This window comes from Tiliqua scincoides, chromosome 5 (genome assembly GCF_035046505.1).
Source record: "Tiliqua scincoides isolate rTilSci1 chromosome 5, rTilSci1.hap2, whole genome shotgun sequence".
Classification (NCBI taxonomy): Eukaryota; Metazoa; Chordata; class Lepidosauria; order Squamata; family Scincidae; genus Tiliqua; species Tiliqua scincoides.
In genome coordinates this window covers 101661742-101683059 of record NC_089825.1, presented here as the reverse complement: position 1 = coordinate 101683059, position 21318 = coordinate 101661742, and the positions used below count along the sequence as shown (strand labels likewise).

Genomic DNA, 21318 nt, shown 5'->3' with positions numbered 1-21318 from the left:
TAAACTTATACTTATTGTAAACTTTTAATTTATTTGGGCTTAGGATAATCCTCCTCTCCTATATTCAAAATCCAATCTTCATGTATTCATTGCAATATTTTCTCTTTACCTGCTTGAAGAACTGAAGACTCTTTTGCCCCAAAATGTTAGATATGTCCTGAGAAATTGATGATTGATCACTTTCCTCATTATGTTTCAGTTTTGTTTTTTTTACTGTGCCAGCTTTCAAACACTGATCCATATCTGATAATAAAACACCAATTGAGGGGGGGGGGAATCTAGCAGTTTGTGGGGCTTTTGCAGTCAGCTAACTGTCATCCTTCCTACCTTGCCACCCCTGCAAGGCATTTTGGGATGCTACCTCCCTTTCCTTGTCATTACTGAATTTTTTTTAGTACACCCAAAAGCCTACCCCTCGGGGTATACCTACTTCAGGTTGGGAACCAGTGTCCTAGAGGAAACACAGCATGAATAAACACTAGGGAAAGAAACTCATAGGATATCCCCCCCATATGCAAACAAGACAGTCTTGAGTTAACTGGGTTGAGCTCTAGCAGCCAAAAATTCTATCAGGATACAATGTTGCCTGAGCTAGAGTCTGTTCATCACCATGCGGGGGTTTCGGTAGGATTGGGCCTTCAGTAATAGGAACGACCAGCTACTAAAGGAAGTAGTTGTCCCCTTTATTTACACTCTTCATCTTGCCATACCTGACTGTCACTAAGATCTCTTTGCTAAGGGTCAGTCAGGACTGGCTCACAATGGGAGAACTGGGTGCTGGGTTGAAGGCAATTATAAAACTGAAGGAGCAATCCTAACCAACTTTCCAGCACTGGCATAGCTGTGCCAGTGGGGCATTCATTCATCCATTCCACCTTTATTGGCATAAACAATCCAACAAGAAAACAAAATTAAAACATTCAGGGTAGACACCAATCATTGATCAGGCAAAGAAATACAGAAGAATTTACGCCTCGACTGTGCCTTAAATATATATTTTGCTACATTTGATGAGCGGCACTCATTTCTCCCATCTAACAAATACCGGACCAAGTCTGTATCTGAACCATGAAAGCTTTCCAGGAATGGATATAGAAACTGATGGAGTAAATCAATATAGTGGGTATAATACAAAAGTACATGGGTCAAGGACTCTTTTGAGGTCAGGTCACAAGAACATGACTGGGGACTTTCCAATGGTCTATTAAATCTTGCTCTTAGTACATTTGTAGATAAGATATTAAACCTACCCTTTATGCCTAATAAAGGTTTGATTGATTGATTGATTGATTGATTGATAGATATTAAACCTACCCAGTGTAAAGGCTCTACAGATCGGAGGTGAACACAGGAACAATAGAAAGCTTGAACCCAAATCAGAGGGCCATGAAAGACCAATATAGAGAGGCGAACAAGACTTATAGGCTGCAGCTTGTAAATCCTGTTTCTCTATATCGAAGAGTTGGGTTCAAATAAGATTGTAAGCCACAGACATGGGTAATCCTCCTATCAAATCAGTTGATAAACCTAGGAGCTGGAGTCTTTTGTGAAATAAGGTTAGACCAGTGGAAAAAGAAACAACAGCAAGAATTTTGGAGAGCATGATGTTCTGATTTGCCTCGAAACTGACCCTTAGCCAAAATCTCAAGAATCCCAGCCAGGCCAGTGTTTCAATTTTATGCAGACCAGCTTCGAGGCACAATGCTGCATAAGGGATGCAGTGAGGTACCGCAGTGAGGTACCGCAAACATCTTATAGGGGAATCTGGATTGAACATGTTCTACTAGAGTGGAAATGGCTGAAATCCAGATAGGGGTACCAAACAGCAACTTTGCCAGAACCTTGGACTTAAAGATCTGCACCGCTGCTGGGATATAAGAATTGCCCCAGGTGTAAAAAAACCCGCAAAGTAGCTTGAACTAATAAACTGCTTGAGTTAATAGCAGCCTGGCGATGGGGTGACCAAGTATGCCTATGATGAACCAGAATTCCCAGGTACTTGAAAACTTTAACCTGTTCGATTACCTTCCCACCAAAGGACCAAGAGGTAGGTTTCCATTGGGAACCGAAAACCACTATTTTAGACTTCTCAAAGTTTAATTGCAATTTATTGGAAGTGAGATATTTAATACGTGAGTTGATTAAACGCTTCAAGCCAGTGGGGCATGTGCTACATTCTGCAGTTGGGGGACAGTCTTGGAGGCCTCCTCAAGATAGGGCAATGTTTGTCCCCTGACCTCGAAGTTGCATTGCCCTTATGTCAGTGTTGGAAAATTGGTTAGGATTGTGGCCTGAATTTCTCATGAGCAGGATGCAGATATTCCTGTGAGAAGACATATACCGATGCTGACCGAAGCAGAAGTGGCATCGCTAGAGGGTGCGGGCTGCACCAGATGACACAATGACATCTCCCGGACACGGCAGGAGGGTGACACCACTACACACCCCAATTTTTAAAATCTTCATATTTTCAAATAATACCATCATGTTATATATCAGTCAATGTGTCATTTCATGCAGAATTCAATTAAATGAACCATGTTGAAATATCTCTATTCTATCAGAATTTATAGCCAAAAAACCAGTAGGGATGGGGCAATGGTACATCATCACGCCCACTACCCATGGTATTTTTCTGCCCACTGCATGGGAGGAGGTCCATCATGGGGGTGACGTGCTGGCTTCCCGCACCAGGTGATGCAAGCCCTCGTGATGCCAATGCTAAGTGGGAACTTGGTGTGAGGCACTGTGTCAATTCTTGAAGTACATTATACATTTGTAGTGCATGATGTGCCTGTTTAGGCTTGAATGGTTTTAACTGTATATTCCATCACAATGGCAATAGTGCCTTAATAGGTACCACTGGAATATGGCTGGACATTTATATACTTATAGTATGTGGCACTTGGAGAAGCACAGTGCCATCCACAGAGGCATTAGGCAGACTTTCATCAGGTGCAACTCTAAGCTGTGCAATAGAGGAACATTTCACCTGTTGAATTTCTGCCTCAAATGTATTATCTCCCAACTCGATGTCAAACTGAAAAACTGAGGCACAGTATGGAAACATGGAGCCTGATTTGTAAAGCCAGCAAACTGGCTGGACACAGGGCTGGCCCATCCATGAGGACTCCCACCCACCACTCCAGTGCTTCTCCCACTGCTCGGCAGTGAAGGTAAGTCAGCAGGAGAGGAGGGAGGGGTGGCAGATGGGTGGAAGGGGGGTTTGGAGAGGGCAGGGTCAGCACTGCCAGCACTACCAATATAGAATCCCCCTTCATGAATCTGATCCTATGGTGTGGGTCTACGCAGACCTGAGACCTGAGATACATCCAAAGAGTTTTAACGGAAACAGAATCTCAGGATTTTAGTCTCAGCATCTTTCTAAACGCTGCTTTCATTTCTTTGTTCTGTAAACTGTATATGATGGGGTTGAGCAAGGGGGTGAGGATGCTGTACTGTATGGAAAGGATTTTATCTAAAACAACTGATGTTGCTGAGCTTGGCCGGAGATAACAAAAGTAGCCTGTTCCGTAGAAGAGAATCACTACAGTGAGGTGAGAGCTGCAGGTAGAGAAAGCTTTATATTGGCCCTCTGTGGAGTTAATCTTCAGAATGGCGGAGATAATGTAAAGATAGGACAGCACAGTGAGGAAGAGGGAGATCAACCCAACAGCCCCTCCACAAAGGAAAAATAACATTTGATTGGTGAACGTGTCATTGCAGGATAGAGAGATGATTGAAGGGAGCTCACAAATGAAATGTCTGATAACATTGGAGCCACAGAATTGTAGCCTTAAGAGTGGTAATGTGTTTGTAAGTGCATGAAAGAATCCAATTATCCATGCAGTGGCCACAAGCTTTTGACAGAATGAGATATTCATTAATTCCATGGAATGCAGTGGTTGGCATATGGCAGAGTATCTGTCGTAAGCCATGGATGAGAGGATAAAGACTTCTGTAGTGGCTGAAAGCAACTTAAAGAATGCCTGAGTGAAGCCTTCACCGGCAGATATGGTCTTCTGCTTCCCAATGATGGTCTCCAGCATGCTTGGGACAGTGACCGATGAATAACCCATATCCAAGAAAGAGAGGTGGCTCAAGAAGAAGTACATGGGACTCTGGAGATGAGGACTGGTTCTTACAGCCAGCATGATAATCCATTCCCTACCAGGGTCAACAGATAAATCAACAAGAATAGGGAAAAGAGGAAAATCTGGAAGTGTATATCATTTGAGAGTCCACTGAGAGAAAAGTAGAACTGAGCAGAGTGGTTCCCCATTGACAATCTTCAACATCTATGAAATGACAAAAGAAAATACAGGTAGGACGACAGTATCCACCTCGTATTTGGTACCCCCTGATTTGACTTACCACTGATACTGAGGTCCACCTTTAAATGCCTTGTAACAAGAAATAAAAGCACCAAAATCAAATTTGCTACCTTCATGCTGTTAAATAATTATAATTTCATTCCATTAGATTCCATTATTTACCCCATCTAGTGGCTGAATGCAGTATAATATCTATACCAATGCATTCTGCAGTGATCTGGAAGTGGGTCTTTAAAGCTACTTTTCCACTGAATTAGTATCCATTGATTTCTTTTATCCACTGGGGGGTTCCGGAACAAGGCAGTGGATAATGAGACATGACCAGCAGACATAACTGAAAAAAATCTTAGGAAGATCTCATTCATGCAGGTTGAGATTTGTGTTTGAATTTGACCAGCCAAATTTCACCAAACTATCCTGTATTGGATTGCAATGCTAGAGAGTCACAGTGTCTGCATTATTATGATAATTTTAATTCACTGTCTCTCTTTAATATGACTGCTTGTATGCCAATAAAGGTTTCTCTATCTATCTATCTATCTATCTATCTATCTATCTATCTATCTATCTATCTATCTATCTGAAATTTTGTGATGGATATGGAAGTGACTGCACAGGCAAAACACCCAAGAAAAGCAAGGAAAACAAGAAACATCAATAAGACTATCCACATTTCTGAGTGGGTCCTTCCGGCTTGGAAAATACCAACACAGTCAAACTTCCTTTGCCTCAACAGACTAAACACTGGTGAGCTTGTTGTGGATCCAAGCCTGGCAACAGCAACAAAAAAAATGCTCAATATAGTGGGCTTGTGAAACTGGAATTTTAAAGGACATTTTTGAACCTTCTGCTGTGGCAAAACAGCAGGTAGCCCAATGCTATCCAACGCTGGCACAGTGGGGCTGCTGGGTCCAGGCTGTATCCAGCACTGGATTAAAAGCAATTGGATTAAAAGGTCTCTTCAGGGTAAGGGAACAGCCTACTCAATGGGACTTGGATCCGTGCCAGATATTTAGCTGGCGCAGAACCGAGTAGCCCTGTGTAACACCGGCAGGCCCGAGACAGGGGTTAAGATGAGGCGGAGGCCTGCTTCACTCCCAGGCCTGAAGTGCCCCATCCCTGCCCCAGAATTGAATTTAGTGATACTTACTTCCCAGTAAACACACATAGGAGCAGGCTTCATGAATGCAAGCTACAATCGTATCCAGACTTTCCTGGGAGCAAGCAGTTTGGAGACATCCTTCTAGAGCTCCTCACAATCTCTCCTGGTCTTCACCCCTTGGAAAAATTTGGTATCCTCAGCAAACTTGGCCACCTCACTGCTCAACCCTGTCTCCAGGTCATTTATGAAGAGGTTGAAAAGCACCAGTCCCAGGGCAGATCCTTGGAGCACACTGCTTTTCACCTCTCTCCATTGTGAAAATTGTCCATTGACACCCACTCTCTGTTTCCTGGTCTTCAATCAGGTCTCAGTTCAGGAGAGGACCTGCCCTCTAATTCCCTGACTGGAGTTTTTTGTAGCCTTTGCTGAGGGACCGTGTCGTACGCCTTCTGAAAGTCCAGATATATAATGTCCACGGGTTCTCCTGCATCCATATACCTGTTGACCTTTTCAAAGAATTCTAAAAGGTTTGTGAGGCAAGGCTTACTCTTACAGAAGCCATGCTGATTCTCCCTCAGCAAGGCCTCTTCATATATGTGTTTTGAGATTCTGTCTTTGATGAGGCATTCCACCATATTACCTAGTATAGATGTTAGGCTGACCGGCCTATAGTTTTCCAGGTCCCCCCTCTTTCCCTTTTTAAAAAAACAAGTAATGATAAAATTTAAGTACAGTTTGACCAACGATGACACAACTTAAATACACTTGCATTGGCTACTTGGGTTTCTTTGTGCATCTATTATGTTTTTCACATGTCATGTCTGAGTGCAGTGGTGTAGCTAGAAGGGTGCAAAGCACTAAGCACTAAGTTCTGCAGGGAGCCTCACCACAGCATGCAAGAGGCCCCCCTCCCATTCGGAGCCATTCCAGGCAGAGGGAGCAAAATGGAGGCGAATGCTTTGCACTTCCTCTAGCTACACCAGGGCAAGTAGTCACATCTTCCAAGCAAAGCAAATCCACATAACTTTCCTCCCTGCAGCTGGGGTAAGTCAGTTCTCATGATCACCTGTCCTGCACCTGGGTGGAGAGATGTTGAATTGACCATAATATACTGAATGAGAATCTCTTTTGAGTGATCCATTAGCACAGTGTACTGGAGAGGTTATGTAGTGTTCTCTGATGCAAAGGTAGGAACCATCTAATAAGATAACAAGCGATGAAAAAATCACTATTTTTATTCAATAATTATATAAAAAAAGAATTTCCATTTTAATCCAAAGCACAATTGTCCATTTTATGCAGCAACATTTGTTGCTAACTTTGATAGAAAGTCAGCTTGAGAAGCAACAAGATTGTATGGTGCCACAGCTGTTGTCCTTGCAGGAATAAAGACTCTGGAGGAATATGCTGTTGAAAGTGTCCATTCAAATGTTGAACTGATTGCTGGTCAAATGGGAGTGAATTCTCTTCTATAATTCCTCCATGCCTTTCTTGAATTGGACTGGGTGAGTCAATGTAATCATGTGGGTGTTGGTCACATAGAGGTGCTCTACATTTTCTCTCGCTCTTCTCCTGTGCATGGACCTTCCCAGGAAAGAGGTGAGAGTGGAAGAAACCAGGGACTGCTCAAACTGCCATCCTTGATGTCCAGATGGAGCAATGGTGGCAACCCTATAAGAATGTTGTAATGCAGGCAAAGGGGAATGGGGGATGCAAGGCAAGAATTAAGAGGGCTTGTAGGCCTGGCTGTGTTTGCCTCTGTCCAAGAAAAGTGCCAGAGTCTAAATAGACACAAACTCCTCCCCATAACTGCAGAAAGAACTCTGTGAAAACAGCAGCACGCCTCTATCTCCACAATATTACTATAGGAAGACAGAGGAAGCTATGAAAATGGGTGGGACACAAGACAGTGGTTTTCACTGTGCTCTGATTCTTGGCCTGTATTCATTAATTCTCTTTTCCACCTTAATTTTCGTGATTGGAAAAAGTTGAAAACGTTGATTTGAAGATGTGTTAAAGTTTATCTGCATATAAAAATGTCCTCACTTTTTCTTCCCCATTTCACACTATCTTTGCCTCAGATTACAAACAGATCTGAGTTTTTTAAAATTATTCTTCCTATCTCTGCCTCAGTTTCCCCAACACCCTCTCCTTCCTTCCTTCCTTCTTGCAGTTTTTGACCATCTACTGCTGTTTTATTCCTTCCGTTCCATTTCCCACTGTCTCTTTCTAATTCTTTTTCTCTTCTGTGATCACACTCTTTGACCGCTTGACCCTTTCATTTCCTTTCTCCGCTCCTTTCCAATGCCCCTAAATCAACTTCTCTTTTATTCCTCCTTCTCTCTTCAAATTTTGGTGAACTTAATTTGGCCACACTGAGCTCTCTCCTTTCAGCATTTTCTTTCTGACATTAGCAGGCTCAATCTGGTGCCACATGGCTCTATTTTCCTTCTTCTGTCTTTCTTTATCAGGCTTAATTTGGGTACTATTTACTTGTGTCTTGCTCCATTTTCCCTACATTATCAGAGTCAAAGTGGCCACACTGAGCTCTTCTTTCTTCCTCATTGTTATATTATCAATCCCTATTTGGCCATAATTATCTCTCCTTTATTTTTTGTTCTCTCCCACCTGTTAGCTCTCTTTTCTTCCTTGTTTTCATGCTTTAATTGTCAAGCTCTCCTGGGCCACCACTTACCTGTGTCTCATTCCCCTTTTTTCCTTCCCACTGAGCTTTCCTGATTCCAACTCACCCCCACCCCTATTTATCAGGCACACATTTGCCACATTTGACTCTCTTTTATTCCTCCTTTTCTTTCTTCCATTATCAGACTCAATTATTAGGCCACCACTTAGTTCCCACTGAGCTCTCCCTCATTCCACATTTTCTCCTATGTTAAGAGGCTCCATTTCTCCACACTTATGTCTTTTCATTCTTTTTCTTCTTTTTACATTATGAGGCTCTATTTGGCCACCACTTCGTTCTCCCCTTTTCATTTTCTTCCTTCCCATGGAGAGATTCCATTGTCCTTCTCTTTTTCCTACTTTACAGGTTGAGTCTCATTATCCAAGAGGTTTCTATTCCCAGAACTCAGGTGAATGGCAAAAGTCTCACCTTAGCAAATCAATTTAACTCCCTTTGCTTGGTGATTTAAAAATGGCCTTGCTGACCTTTGTGATGTTAGGATAGAGTCATTAAGACTCTATCCAACAATCAGTCTCTCTTCAGGCCCTTAGAAAGGGTTCTTTCATGTTCAGGGGGAAGGTAGAGGGTCCTTTGGAGAGAGAATGTTTGATGGATTGTCAGCTGGTTGCCCTCTCTCTAACTATTGCAAAGGACTGTTTTCCTTTAAGTTAAAGGGCCCTTCTCATCCTGTTGAGATAAAAATCTCTACAACAGTAAGAAAAGCATTTTAAAGGGGTGCATTTTTCTCCTTCTCCAGGGATCAGCACATTCCTTCTCATTTGCAGGGGACATTTGTGTCTTACGTGTCTTATTCCATTTTCTTTTTTTACCACCAAGCTCCCCACTATTCCTTCTATTTGATTCATGTTATCAGGCTCAATCTGACCAGAGTGCTACCCAGTTGTTTTGTTTCTTACATTTCATTTTCAGGCTCTATTTGACCACATGTGTTTTGTTCCTTTTATCTCTTCCCCCCCCCCACCACCACCACCACATCAAGTTCTATTTGGCCACACTAGGCTCCCATTTAGTCCTGTCTTTCCTTCTTACATTATCAGGCTCGGGTTGGCCACTACAGACCAGCGTCATATTCTGCTTTTCTACTTCCCACTATGCTGCCCTCAATTCCTTCACTTTTTTCACCTACATTGTCGTACTCAGTTTGGACACACTTTCAATGCCATATTCCATATGTTGTTTCTGATTTTATTGAGCTCCATTTGGCCACACTTAGCTCTTTTGTATTCCTTCTTTTCTTTTCTCAATTTGTGTCTCGTTCTGTTTCTTTCTTTCCCAGTCATATCTAACTCATACCACCTTCCACACACCCAAGATTTCATGCATTTTTGGTAATGGTTCCCTCTCTCTTTTATTCCTACTTTTAAATATATATGTTATGATATTCCATTTAGCTCACTTTTATTCCTCCTTTTCTTTCTACAATGTCAGGAACAATTTCACTACTACACATGAGGATCTTATTCACTTTCCTTCTTTCCTACATTTTCCTTGTTCCACACCCTAGGTTATCTAACATAAATTGGCTATGCAGCTTTCTCTTATTCATTTCTTTCTTTGACCACACTTAGCTCTCAGTTGGCACTGACCCTCAAATAGGGACAGGTTGCTGGCTGAAGAGGAAGATTGCTGGCGTAACTACCAAACTGGCAAACAGCAGGCAAAGTGACTAGGGCCTGCAAATTGGGGGGGGGGGGTATGACTAACCCCAGCCCAGGGGTGTGGAATGCCTATTGAAAAGGAGGGGAGAGAGCTATACCAGAGCCCACCAGCAAATGCTGGTCCCTGGGAGAGCAGCCAACACTCCAGGCAACCAGGTCTTAGGAGGGGATAGGGCCACTACCAGGAACTGGAGAGAAATCGGTCCCAGTAATTCCCCATTCCTTTGTGGAAGCCAGAAGTGACAGGTGGCCAGAGGGGGCGGGTTCTCAGAATGCGGTTATGAGGGTGCAAAATGGGCTGGAAGGCCAGTTGGAGAGGAGGATCGGTGACGAAGCTCCCATACATTTCTAAAGCAGGCACTGTAACCAGAGCCAGTGAATGGGGAGCGACCAGCCCCAGCACAGGATGGGGAAAGGACTGGCGCACAGGAGGGGAGGAGGATGCACCAGAGCTAAGAGGCAAGACCAGGTTCTTGGGACAGTAGTCCAGACCCGAGGTAACCAGGTCTTCCCCAGGAACACCAGGTCTTTATCAGGAACAGGAGGGAGCTCCAACACTTCCATTCTCTCTGCATTGCTTTTGAGGGGCTGGAGCTTTCACATGAAGTTTTGAGGGTTAAATGGGCTGGGCAGGTGGCTGGAGAGGAGGATGTGCCCCAAAGTACCCAGACACTCAGAGAGCAGGGACCAGGACAAACGCAAGGGAACAGGGAGTAACCAGGCTCAGCCTGGAGAGGGGGGGGGGAACCAGGTGATAGGGAGATCTTAAATGGTTAAATTCTCTCTCTAATTTTAAGGAAATAACTGAAATTGGAGCCAAGAGAAAGACGGTTGTTCCCCTCAAAAACAGGATAGGAGGGTCATTATGTCACAGTGACCTAAAGAAGTAATGATTGGCCAAACATGTTGATCATAACTTTCCCAAAGGGAGCATCCCAGAATCCTGTCTTGTGGGCCAAGGACATTCCAGGATGCAGGGCAGAGTGGACAGAAGGATGGCTAGCAAATTTCTGGATGTGGCCACAAGGGTAAGCCCAGGTCCCAGAGACAGCAGCCCTGACCCCTGACAACCAGGCCTTACCCTGAACATGGCAGGGCCTCAACAAGGAAAAGGAGGAAGATACAGCACTTTAATTCTCTCCTCACTGCTTTTCAGAAAGCCAGGAGAGAGAGGTTATAAGCCCCAGGCAAGGGGAAGACCCTGGGAAAGCAGCCCCCACCCCAGGAAACCAGGTCTTTTTCAGGAGGGGACAGGACCTCCACAAAGTACAGGTGAGAGCTCCAACATTTTTAATTTCTCCCCACTTCTTTTGCAGGAGCCAGAAGACAGGGGACCAGAGTGGCAGGGCTGCAGCATTTGGCTGTGAGTAACAAAATGGGTTGTGGGCCACAGCAAAAGGAAGATGGGTGGGCTGGGCTGGGCTGGGCAAGATGGAGTGGAGGATGCTTGGTGAATCTCTGATATTTTATTAGAGCAGGACCTGTAACCAGGGACTGCCAGTGTGGCGTGACTAGCCTGAGTCTCAGGCAGGAGGATGGCCCAGCGCACAAGAGGGAAAGGAGCTGCGCCAGCCCCCAGACTTAAGTCCAGGGCCCTGGGACAGTAGCCCCGACCCCAGGCAACCAGGTCTTCCCCAGAAGGTGGCAGGGCCTCCAGGAGGGGGTTACCACACTTTAATGCTCTCCTCTCTGCTTTTGTGGAAGCCAAGAGAGAGAGGTTGTCAGAAGGCAGGGCTAAATCATATGGCTGCAGGTGTCAAAATGTGTTTTGTGAAAGAGCAAAGAGGGACATGGTGGGCTGGGAGACTGGCTGGAGCAGAGGACGTGTGGCAGAACTCCTTGATTTCAGTAGAGCAGGAGCTGTAACTAGGTTTTGCACATGGGCAGTGAAAAGGCTCAAACCCGAGCAGGGAGAAGGCCCAGCGCATAGCAGGGGAAGGGGCTGCGCCAGAGCCCAGACTCAAATCCAGGCCTCCGGGACAACATCCCCGACTCCAGGCAACCAGATCCTCCCCCGGAAGGGAGAGGACCTTTAAAAGTAACAGAATGGAGCTCAAACACTTTAATTCTCTCCCCACTGCTATTTTGGGTGCCAGGAGAAAAAGGAGGCCAGAGGGGATGTTTTAACTTTGTTTTTTTAAATTTTTACTGAGTAAAGATATGGGTAAAGGAAGGAGATGTACATGGGTTAAAGGTAGTACAAAGGGAAAAAAACATTGGAAATTCGCAGAACTGTAGTTATTAGCATTTTAAATCGTAACCAAAAAACCCAATAATTACTACTTTCCTCCTTTCTATAATGTCAATACCAATTTAACAAATATTTCAGTCTAATCTAGCCTATAATATTCATGTACATTAATATATTTACTTTCGTCTATTTTGTTTTTATTCAAATAACTCATAATCGTTTGCCTATCCATCTATAATTGCTGTATTATTTCTATCTTACCAACCTTCAATCTTTCAGTTAAGACATCCATTTCAATAATTTCATATAATTTCTTAATCCACATATCTGTAATAGGAATTTCTGAGCTCTTCCACATATGAGCATAGATTAATCTAACTGCAATAATTGTATATAACAGAATGTGTCTTGTGCCATTATTACAGCTTTCAGGAAAAATATTCAATAGGAATATCTCTGGTTCAAAGGGTATAACACATTTAAAAATGATGTTAATATTCATATTTATTTTTCTCCAGAATTCTTTTGCCTTAGAGCAGAGCCACCATATGTGCTAAAATGATCCTTTCCCCTCCTTACATTTCCAGCATTTATGGCATGCACCAGGACACATTTTTGCCAGCCTGTCTGGAGATAGGTAGCATCTATGAAAGATTTTATAAATATTCTCTTTCATTGTTGTTGCTTTGATTATCTTCATATTTCTTTTCCAGATCTGTTCCCAATTGTTCATTGTTATATTGTGTTCAATATTCTTTGCCCACAGGATCATCACCTCTTTTACCGACTCATCTTTCATTTTCATGTTTAACAAATATTGGTACATCTTCTTAATATAGTGTTCCTCATTTGATAAGAATATTTTACCAAATTCTGTCTCCACTGTATAAATTCCTTCTTTTTTATCTTCCATCCATCTTGTTTTGACTTGTAATTCTGTCAGCCAATCCAATTTAATCCCTTTCTCCAATAACTCTTCCTTTGAATAAAGATCTGCTTTATCGTCTAATAAGTCGTCATATCTCTTATTTTGTGATTCCCGTATCCCCATTGGCTTTGTATTAATTTCTAGTGGTTTGACCCATCTCGGGATTTTCCCATAAACTTTATATCTGTTACCAAGCAAATAACATTGCCCTTCTTATCAAGTGTTGTTTAAAGTAACTGTGGTATTTAGCTTTATCATAAATCATAAAGGCATGGGGACCAATCTGCAGATCATGTAATTCTAGATTCAGCACTCTAGATTCTTCCTATTCTGCCTAATCTTTCATCCAGCTCATTGCTGCTGCATAATAATAAATTTCCCAATTAGGCATTCCAAGGCCAGCTCGCTCTTTAGCATCTTGCAATAGTTTCATCTTCACTCTTGTTTTTTTTTTCCTTGCCAAATAAATTTGGCCATAACTTTGTTAAATTCTTGGAAAAATGATTTCCTTAATATCACTGGAATTGTCTGTAATAAAAATAGTATTTTCGGTAACATGTTTGTTTTTATTGTTGCTATTCTCTCCAACAGCGATAAGTTCAATCTATTACATCTTTTTAAATCATTCTTAATCTCCATCATTAACTTTAAATAGTTATTTTCAATCAATGCACTAGGTTTATCTGTTAAGATAATACCCAGATATTTAACTTTATTTGTAATATTAATACCAAATTCTTGTATTTGCTGTTTTGGTAAGAAGTTGTTTTGGTAAGAAGCCCGTTTGATCTTGATGTATTATTTGTAGCAGGACTCTCTTTAATCTTCAATAAGATTAATCTTATTAATCTTATTCATTTTATCTCTTCAATAAGTGTTTAATCTTAATAAACACTTTGTAAACCAAATTTGACTTTGTTCTGACTTTTTTTGCCCATAGGAACGCATTAGTTAAATTTCAATGCATTCCTATGGGAAACCGTGTTTCGCAAGACAAAGTTTTCGCAATACGAAACGACTTGCGGAATGAATTAATTTTGTCTTGCGAGGCACCACTGTATACACAAAACAGACAGCGAGAATAGAGATAAATGGTGATATAACAAGAAAGATAGAAATCCAACAGGGAACAAGGGAAGGATGTCCTTTATCTCCATTATTATTTATTTTAACTTTGGAAGTATTGAACAACATAGTAAGAAGAGATGAAAGAATTGTCGGAGTGAAGGTCCAAAAAGAAGAATTCAAGATCCAGGCGTATGCAGATGATCTCACTTTCATTCTTGATGATCCAAAGCAGTCCTTGAAATATTTGATAGATAACTTGAAAGAATATGGAGAAATGGTAGGACTGAAGATAAATTATGACAAAATGAAACTATTAGTGAAAAATATTACAAAACAAGAGAAACAGCAAATACAAGAATTTGGTATTAATATTACACATAAAGTTAAATATCTGGGTATTAAGAGATAAACCCAGTGCATTGATGGAAAACAACTGTTTAAGGTTAATGACTGAGATTAAGAATGACTTAAAAATTCTGGAAATCATTTTTCCAAGAATTTAACAAAGTTATGGCCAAATTTATTTGGCAAGGAAAAAAAGCAAGAGTGAAGATGAAACTATTGCAAGATGCTAAAGAGCGAGCTGGCCTTGGAATGCCTAATTGGGAAATTTATTATTATGCAGCAGCAATGAACTGGATAAAAGACTGTGCACAACTGGAAAAATCTAGAGAGTTGAAACTAGAATTACATGATCTGCAGATTGGTCCCCATGCCTTTATGATTCATGATAAAGCTAAATACCACAGTTACTTTAAACAACACTTGATAAGAAGGGCACTGTTATTTGCTTGGGAACAAATAAGATATAAAGTTTATGGGAAAATCCCGAGATGGGTCAAACCACTAGAAATTAATACAAAGCCAATGTGGATAAATAAGAGATCACAGAAATAAATCACAAAATAAGAGATATGATGACTTATTAGATGATAAAGCAGATCTTTATTCAAAGGAAGAGTTATTGGAGAAAGGGATTAAATTGGATTGGCTGACAGAATTACAAGTCAAAACAAGATGGATGGAAGATATAAAAGAAGGAGTTTACCCAGTGGAGACAGAATTTGATAAAACATTCTTATCAAATGAGGAACACTATATTAAGAAGATGTACCAATATTTGTTAAACATGAAAATATAAGATGAGTTGGTAAGAGAGGTGATGATCCTGTGGGCAAAGAATATTGGACATAATATAACAATGAACAATTGGGAACAGATCTGGAAAAGAAATATGAAGATAATCAAAGCAACAATAATGAAAGAGAATATTTATAAAATCTTTCATAGATGGTACCTATCTCCAGACAGGCTGGCAAAAATGTGTCCTGGTGCATGCCATAAATGCTGGAAATGTAAGGAGGGGAAAGGATCTTTTTATCACATGTGGTGGCTCTGCTCCAAGGCAAAAGAATTCTGGAGAAAAGTACATGTGAATATTAACATCATTTTTAAATGTGTTATACCCTTTGAACCAGAGATATTCCTGGTTGAATATTCCTATTGAATATTTTTCCTGAAAGCTGTAATAATGACACAAGACATATTCTGTTCTATACAATTGTTGCAGCAAGAGTAATCTATGCTCATATGTGGAAGAGCTCAGAAATTCCCATTATAGATTTGTGGATTAAGAAATTATATGAAATTATTGAAATGGATGTCTTAATTGACAGATTGAAGAATGGTAAGATAAAAATAATACAGCAATTATGGAATCCATTTTTCAGATGAATTGACAAACAATTATGAGTCATTTAAGTAAAATCAAAATAGACGAAAGTAAATATATCAATGTTCATGATAATTATAGACTAGATTAGATTGAAATATTTGTTAAATTGGTATTGACATTTTAGAAAGGAGGAAAGTAGTAATTAATGGGTTTTTTGATGGTGATGTAAAATGCTAATAATTACAGTTCTGCGAATTCCCAGTGTTTTTTTTCCCCTTTGTACTACCTTCAACCCATGTATATTTGGTTCCTGTACCCATATCTTAAAAAAAAAACAAAAAACTATTCTTGCTTCAATTGCTTATCAGGGTCTCTCTTACCTAGCTCTCTTTTATATGTTCTTGTATTTCTTACATTATCACACCCAGTTTGCCCACCACTTACCTGTATCTTTCTCCATTTTTTTCCTTTCCCATCTCTGAGCTCCCCCTTCTTTTTTTCCAGCTACACTTTGCTCTCTCACTTTTTACTATCTATATATCTGTGCCTTATTCCTTTTTCCCACCTGAAGAGCTCAGGCGTATTCCTTCTTTTTCACCCTTGAGCTCTTAGCACACTGAGTTCTCTATTATTTCTTCTTTTTTATCCAACATTATCAGGCTCCATTAGTCACATGTGGGTCTCTTTTGTTCCTTCCTTTCTGTCTTACCTTATTAGACGCTATTGGTGTCCACTTACCTGTCTGTTATTTCGTCTTTTTCTTTCTCATTGAACTCTTCATATTCGTGCTTCCCCCCTCCAAGTTATCAGACTATACATGACTGTCTTTACCTTATTTTCTTTCTTACACTATCAATCTCATTTTGGCCACATGTGGCTCTATTTTAATCATTCTTTTCTATCATATGTTTTCAGGCTCCACTTGGTAACTACTTACCTCTGCCTCATTGCTTTTTTCCTTTCCCATGGAGTTCTCACTTCCCCCCCATTCCCCCCACTTTATCAGGCTGAAGTACTCCACACACAGCTCTCTTTTATTTCTGCTTTTCTTTCAATATCAGGCTTTATGTGGCCACTACTTACCTGTGCCTTATTCCTGCTTTTCCTTCCCACTAATTTCTCCCTTGTTCCACTTTCCACCCCCTATCACCTTGTCCAGCTCAATTTGAACACACTAAGGGCCCAGTCCTACCCAACTTCCCAACTCTGGTGCAGCCACAATGCAGACCCATGGTAAGGGAACAAACGTTCCTTGAGAAGGCTCCAGTGACTGCCCCTGCACCACAGTATGCTGTGCACAACCCCACTGGTACAAGTGCACCAACAATGGAAAACTGGATAGGATTGGGCTCTTTTATTCCTTCTTTTCATTATCAGGCTCCATTTGGCCACTGTGTACCGCTTAACAATACCTCTGTCTTATCCCTTTTTCTCCCCCCCCCACTCAGCTCTTCTTATTCCTCCTATTTTTCCTACATTATCATATTCATTTTGGGCCCCCTTAGCCTCTTTTATTCCTTCTTTTCTTTTTTATGAGGTACATTTTGGCCACTTCTTATCCTATGCTTTTAGGCTCAGTTTGGGCATACTAAGCTCTCTTGTATTCCTTCCCTTCTTTCTTACATTATCAGGCTAAAACTGACTACTGTTTTCCTATCTCTTATTCCATTTTTTCTCTCCCATCAACGAGCTCTTCTGTCTTTTTTGCCTTGCTACATTATCAGGCTCAGTGTGGACACTCTTAGCTCTCTTTTATTTCTTTATTTCTTTTTTTTAATTACCTGTGTATTATTCTTTCCCCCCTTCCCATTGAGTTCTTCTTTATTCCACATTTTTCTTTCCCATGTTACCAAGAATTTGGCCACACTAAGCACTCTTTTCTTCCTCCTTCTCTTTGTTAATCAGTCCCAATTTGCCACCACTTATGTGTGCCTCATTCCTTCCTTGTGCTTCCAACTAGGCTCCCTATTATTCCACCTTTTTTCTCTGCATTAGCAGGCTCACTCAATGTGGCCGCACTTAGGTTTATTTTCTTCTCTTTCTTACATTATCAAGCTCTAACTGACCACAACTATTTCTATGTGACTCTTTTTTCCCCTTACCACTGAGCTTTCCCTTTTCCATCTATGTTTTTTGGCTTAGGGCCCAGTCCTATCCAATTTTCCAACACCGGTGCAGCCGCAATACAAGATGCAGTGCATGCCCCATTGGCACAGCTGCACCAGCACTGGAAAATTGGATAGGATTGGGCCCTTAGTTGGCTACACTGAGCTGCACTTTATTCTTTCTTGCATTATATACTTAGTATGTCTATGCTTATCTCTCTTTCATTCCTTCTTATGTTATTAGGCTCTAATTGACCACTGCTTACTTGTGTCTTACTCTTTTTTTCTTTCCCACCTGATAGCTCACCTTTGTCCCATCTTTTCTATTTGACATTCTCAGGCTCAATTTGGTCACTACTTATGACTCTCTTATTTCTCCTTTTGGCCCTTTTCTTCAGTTTTGCTTCTGCTTTCCACTGCTTAGCTCTTTACTATTCCTTCCTGCCCCCCGTTCCTTCTTCAGTTCTGTTTCAACTTCCCACCACCAGCCTCTTTTTTATTCTTTCTCACATGTTCAATTTCAAGTTGACCACAGATTGCCTCTGTATCAATCCTGCTTCAATCTCCTACCACCTGCCTCCCTTTTATTCCTTTTTGTTATGTGTTTATTCAGTTGAAATCTTTCTACCACAGCCTTGCAGCCCCATAGGGGTCATATCTGTCATTCAGCAGATACTAAGCAAAACAGAAATATTTTTTGTCCATGTTTCATAGGATCAAGGCCTTAGTTTCACCATCTGTTCACCTCCTATCTATGGCTTCCTTTTCTTTACATAGCCTCAATTTCCCACCACCTTCCTCTTCTTCTGATTTATTTTGTCTTCCCTTCTTTCTTCCATCCTGCCTGAATTTCCCACCTTCTACCTCACTTGAATTAAATATTTCTTCCTTTCTTTCTTGCAAGGTTTGACATGCCTTTTCTCTTTCTCTCTCTTTATTCTGCTTTTATTCCCAGAGCCCTGTGTTTTTCTGTCCATCTGTCTTTTTCTTTCTGTCACTGCATTCTGTTTTGCTTTTCCTACCTCTTTCTATATTTTTTCCATGTTTTCTTTGTCCTCCATTCAATGCACTTTAGTTTTTTGCCTTACTTTTGGGGAGAAGTTGGTTTCTTGGGCAGAGGCAGAACAATGCCTGAGCTTGCCATATTCAGACTGTGGGAACTCCCAATTCTTCCGTGGTTTCAGAAAAATCCTTGTTGCCTACTTGGCAGACTTAAAGCCTTCATATTACTCCAGCTGGGACATCTGGGGAATGGCAGTCAGGTTCTGGATTTTGACTCACATCTCCTTCTTCTTGTTCATCAGTATCCTTATATATAGTGTCATCTGGGGAGAAGATAACCAAAGAGTTACTTATGCTTTGTTAAAATTTGATTTAGGAAAGGAGCTAGGAGGGTGGGTCACCAGACAAGTGGAGGAGGCTGGACAAGTCTGGGCTTGATGTGTTGAGGTTATACTGAGGCTCCCAGAGCAAATGGTAATGGCTACTTCTGTGCATGCCTTTTGACTGTGAATTATTCTCAGAAAGGGCTGTATTTGATCTATAGCATAGTTGGGATTTTGGGAGACAGTGACTTGAAATGTTGGAATCTGTACCCAATTAGACATTACTTTGATCATTTTATTGGCCTTACATATTGGTATCTTCTTTACAAATACCATGTGGCCTGACAACAATCCAGATACAGTGAAAGGCAAGGGAGGTTTTAAACCTAATTTCTGTTACTGATTCAGTCAGGGCCTCCCTGTCCATGTTTCCAAGTCCTGGGAAAAAAAGCTTCTGTTGGCTTCAGTGGGTAAATGTCATGCATAGAGCCCCCTGGTCTGCCGTTAAGGCTAAAGGTGGCCAGACCCCTCTGCAGTCCAAGACACAATCTAGAAGGTGAGGGTGAGCCCTTCTCTGTGAGTATCTTAATAACCTATGTGCAGGGATTTCCATTTTAGATCTTGCAATCTTCAGCTCTTTTTCTATTCAAGCTATTCTTCATTGACCTGGAGATTGTGCTTCCTGCCACTCAACAGTACAAGGCAAGAGATGTGGCATGATGGTGTTCCTGCATCCTTAATTTACCTACCAAGACAGAGAGCCCCAGAGGAGCAAAGTGGGGGATTCTGCTGATGTGTGGCTGAAGGACTTCCCTTTCCTTCCCCTTCACAAAGGGAAGCTTTCTCCAACCCTGCTACCCCCTGCTCCCTCCCTGCATTTGCCACACCTTCTCTTCTGTGTGCTTACCTTGTCAGTTCCCATGAGGTGTTCTGTCTTTGGGTCCTGCTCCAACCAGCCCTGCAGCAGGATGCTGAATGTGCCAAAGCCATCCTACGGCTGCTTTCCGTAGCCTCTTCCTTCTCTGTCTGGGGCACAAATGCCACCTGGCCAGCAGGAGTATTTGTCGCAGTGCCGATGAGAGTTGTCCTGGCTAAGGTCACCCTCAGGTCTTGAGATAAGCATCCTTACAGTGGGTCAGAGGAGTGCAAGCCCTGTTCCCATTCAAGGGAAGGCTGGATGGAAGGAAAAGCAGGACATTGTGTGAAGAGGGACAGCAATCCAGGCATTTGTGCATCTGGCAGTTGGCAGGGGATTGTGAAACCTCACCTACTTCTTGGCTGAGAACTTTGGGCTCCAACACCAACAAGTTGTTAGTCCAGCAGTGAAGTGAAGCTTCTTCCACTGCTGAGGATTCCTTGGTGCAGATGAAAAGGGAAGAAAGATGGATTCTTAGATGCTCGGGGCGGGGGAATTAAATGTCCCTCTCAAAATCAACTTTTCCAAACTCTTTTCAATATTGCTACTGCTATTTGTTGAACTGCCTGTGTAGAAACCAGGGCAATGAGACATCCCTTCCTTTCTTACAGAATACCAACTTCCTCTTTGTCTTTTCCCATGGCTTGAACTGTTCTGTTTCCTTGCCTGCAGAACGAAGAATTCCCACCCTGGTTTATCATTCACTCCATTCTGACAATATCTATTTGCTGTGAAGAGATGTTCACTAGGGCCTAAGGGCCCCTGAGAAGCTGCACTCGGTCCCCCCAGGATGAATATCATGGTACAGGCCAGGTCAGCTGCCCCACAACCATTGCCTGAGAATGTCGCCACAGCAGGCAACTCACACACACCCCACTGCCTGAAAAGAACTCTGCCCTAACTTCCAGTTGCCCAGTGACTGGTAAGGGGGATGCAACAGATCTACAAGCTCTGGCCTCTGTCATTGGTCAGAGGACTAAAAGTTGTTGGCCTGCTTTGTTCTATTATAAGCTATCTGGGGGATAATTTTGATTGAAAGGCCAGGTATAAAGCTGAAAATAATGAACCACTCCCCAGTCTCTATAAAAGAGATATATCACCTTTGTTCATAAGTGATGATCCTCTCAGCCAGGAGGGCGAATACAGACTCAGATCTGAGCAGTGCATCTTTCATCACTGCCTGAGAGACACCAAGGGGCAAGACAGAGAAGATAGAGGTGGCACCCAGTGGAGTCTAATAGCGTCACTCAGCCTCCCCATCCCCCACACTTTTCTTTCATCCAAATGTCACAATTCCCTGGCTTTTTGTTAG

The 21318-nt window shown here is 41.8% G+C and overlaps 1 pseudogene; it reads right to left on the bottom strand.

Annotated features, from left to right (window-relative positions):
* Positions 1-3359: 3359 nt before the first annotated feature.
* LOC136652671 (olfactory receptor 5A2-like) lies at positions 3360-4282 on the bottom strand (annotated as a pseudogene).
* Positions 4283-21318: the final 17036 nt, after the last annotated feature.